Source organism: Sinocyclocheilus anshuiensis, unplaced genomic scaffold (assembly GCF_001515605.1).
Source record: "Sinocyclocheilus anshuiensis isolate Anshui unplaced genomic scaffold, SAMN03320099.WGS_v1.1 scaffold74, whole genome shotgun sequence".
Lineage (NCBI taxonomy): Eukaryota > Metazoa > Chordata > Actinopteri > Cypriniformes > Cyprinidae > Sinocyclocheilus > Sinocyclocheilus anshuiensis.
This window is the reverse complement of record NW_015546044.1, coordinates 664,078-667,868: the sequence shown is the minus strand read 5'-3', so window position 1 is coordinate 667,868 and position 3,791 is coordinate 664,078.

Below are 3,791 nucleotides of genomic sequence, written 5' to 3'. Positions count from 1 at the left end.
GCTTTCGCAACGAAACACACAGCGTCTTCACAACATGGCGGCGGCGGTGGCAGCAACAATAAAGTTACGCCTTCTTGTCTTAATTTTTATAAAGAATATCTCTTTGGGTTTGATACTTTAGTCTTTGCAACTTTAGGGATCTTATCTATTCACGAACAGCTTGTAACACTCCAAAGAGAAAGGAAAACTTGAAATCGCATCATATGACCCCTTTAATAGAAAGGAACAGCCATTATATTTACATGAGAAATCAGTCTCTCTCGCTCCATGGGTCTGTTCTTCTTTTGTCTCCTCTTTTCTCCTCTTCACTCTGATCCACATTTTAAAAGGAGCCTGCGAATCAGATTTCATCTATTGGCTTTTGGTTTCAGTGGCTGAGAGGAGAACTCAGGTACAGCTTGAGTGGCTAAGCAGGCCTCGAGATGGCGGGAGGAGGAGGAATACAGCTCTTGTACACAACGAGGTCATTCTAGGGACTCTGTGTTTGTTTTTGGCTGCTCATAATCCATGGATGATCTCCCCATCAGCGCCACTGGTTACAGTAGGGCCATTGCTGCTGGGCTAAATGTTATAAATAAATAATTGGAGAAGGGTGACAATGAAAAACTGTGGGAACATGGAAAACCTTCTTACTTTGGTTAGGGGGATTTGCTAGGATTATCTTGACATTAAAATGAGTAGGAAAATAACTCTATGGGATTTAATCTTCAAGCTGTTGGCAATGTCAAGAGCACAGTTGAATACCCCAAAGTATCATACTTATGTCTGATTAACGTCATACAGTTTTGGATTATGTAAGATTTGATTTGATTAGATTTTTTGTTTGTTGCTCATTTCTATTGATTGATTGATTGATTGATTGATTGTGTATTGAGATCTTAAACCAGCCTAATGGTTTGCTGGTCTTCACTGGTCACTCCACTTGTGTTTTCCTAATTTTAGAGGGCTTTGGGGCACTTTTTAGCTGGTTGGGCTGGACAAAGCTGGATGTCTGACTAGACCTGAAGACTAGTGAACCGCCTTATGTATGTATGTATGTATGTATGCATGCATGCATGCATGTCCGTCTGTCCTTCCTTCCTTCCTTCCTTTCATCATAGGAAAAAAATTAATTTTAGAATATATTATAATGTAAAACAGTTTTTTTTTTTATCAGATTTTAAACCGTAATAATATTTCACAGTATTACAGTTTTTCTGTATTTTTGATCAAATAAATGCATCCTTGGTGAACATAAGATACTTTTGCATTAAAAAAACCCTGAATTATTTCAAAAATTTGACTCGTATCTTGCCTTCACTGTGTCATAAATCAAAAATATATCAATGTATAGTGTATATGTGTTTTCAGGACAGCTATTGCATTATCATAATAATCAATTTCACTGACTGCAGGGCTGTCTGAGCAGGGGGTAAGAATGTGTGTGTGAGTCTGTATAGGGCATCGTAACTATGCACAGGTGTACTGATTCATTAAGGATGTTTGTCTTACTAGGGTAGAAGTGTGCACATGGCTTGTGCATGCAGGTATGCGTGTGCTGCATGTGTATGTGTCAGGGTCTTTCTAGACTCAGTAAAATTTGCAATTTTCCTGAAGTCAAGCTTTGGCAGCCTCCCTTTCCATGTAATTAGAGAGAAAGCATCTGCATCGGGGTTCTGACCTCAGAAAGGAAGGCGGAGTGGGAGTCAGAAAAGGAGGGAGTGATACAAAGATAGAGAGAGGCAGATTGAGAGATTCTATGAAACAGGATTTTCTCAGTTATACTGGTCACTTTATGATAAACTATTAATGTAGAGTTACAATGAGTTTTGCTCACTAATAATTGTGTACATGTACATGTGTGCACAGAAAAGGTTATCAGACAAAAATTTCCAATGGGTTCATAACTGGTGTCTGAATAATCCCCATTAGATACCTTTGTGATGTTTGTTTTTGCGGTTTAATTTGTGATCATAAGCACTCTTTTTTCCCCCGTACATGTCTTGGCCAAGATTTCTAAATTGCCTAAAATATCTGGGCTTTGGCTTTGTATTTCTATTGACATGCTCTCTACGGTCTTCATTCATTCTATGTGCGCGTATTTGCATTGCTTAGACCATTCCCTGTAATTCTAAAACTACTTTTCAGTCATTACCTATGTATGAAAACAAAGCCACAAAATGGACATTTTAGGCAATTTAGAAATCCTGTTTCCTAAATTTTCCTATATATTTTACTGTATGTTTAGGTGAACTTTGCATCTGTTTTACAAGAGAGTGAAAATCTGTGGTCATGTGGCTGATATTGTGAACACTGATCAGTAGTGTTTTTTTATTCTACTGATGGACTAAATTAAATACAAAAGTCCCTATGGAGTATCTGTGACTGTTATTAGTGCTGTTGGCTGTAATTAAAGCACAGATGCGCTTCTAAAGGCTCTACGCAAGCTGTTATTCTGATCGTAATTAGACTCTCTTTCTCTTTCATCTCTTTGTTTTTTTCTCTTTCTAGTCTCTTCATTCTGCACCTTGTGGTATTGTTCTGAGTGAGGACTGAAGGTTTAAATTAGGTGGCTTCGGTGAGGATCTTTCAGTGTCATCCATTTTTAACCTCTACTTCCCATCCTGGGCTGGTTTCAACAGATCACATGATGGACCAAGGCAACAACATAGCTGTGAGGACAAGCACATCAGACTTATTACTTTGTTCTCTCAATTCAGACTGTATTCTGTCTGGTACGGCAGCAGCGTGACAGCATTGCCTCAGACAGGCACAGATGCCCTGAGGGGGATTGATATGCCAGTCAGAGGGTAAAACATCATTGACAGAGGAAATGTCCTTGTGTAAACAAAAGAATAAATCAATAAATACATTCATGTATACATAAACTTACATTTGTGCTATAAAGTAATTTATTCCATGCTGAATTGAATACTGTAAAATGTTATTAAAAAGATAGTTCACCCAAAAATCAAAAATAAATTTCACTCTTCTTTCCCAAATACAAGAACTGCTCACAGTTACTTGCTCTGTCAAGCTCCAAAAAGCACCATGTACAGCTACCAACATTTTTGTAAGTGTGTGCGTGTGCTTACATTGGTTCACCTTCAGGAACTCGAGCTGCGTCGAGATCGCTTTGGGGAACGCCCCTGTGTGACCGCATTCTGAAGCACGTGTAAAATCAGTCCAATGGAGCAGTGAGACGTCACGAGCGGGGTGACGTGAGCGCCAGGAAGTATAAAAGCGCATCCGGCAGAGCGCAAGTTAGCTTCTGCTCTTCAGTAGCGCTCTGTGTATGTGTCAGTCTATTTACTGTTGTCTGTCAGTCCACAAGCATTCAAAATAATATGTCAAAGTCTAAACTAATATCTATGGCGAGCAAACGGCATTACAGACGTTGTGTGCCTCCCTGCCCACACTATCTGGCAGCGGGGGATACACACGATCTGTGTGTTGTTTGTTTAGGAGCGGAGCATGCACGGTCAGCTTTTGAGGAGCTGACTGTCATCACTGCGAGTTACTCTCGCTGCGTATGCTCCGCTCTCGCCTGGCTGTGTTTGATGAGAGTGGCCAGGCTCGCAATCCCGCTGGCAGCGGTCCCGCTGTTGCCGAGGCATGGCGTAGACTGTTGTCGTGGGGATCACAGGTGGATTTAGCGGATGGATCCGAGACGGGCTCGTCCTTTTCTCGGTCCTCACTCGCTAGATCCGTGGCTCTCTCTCAGTGTTCGGAAGCCCGCGCTGCGCCCCACCCCCAGAGAGAGAGCCAGACGCTTCATCTATCTTCCTCCGAGGAGGTGGATGTGATGAGTG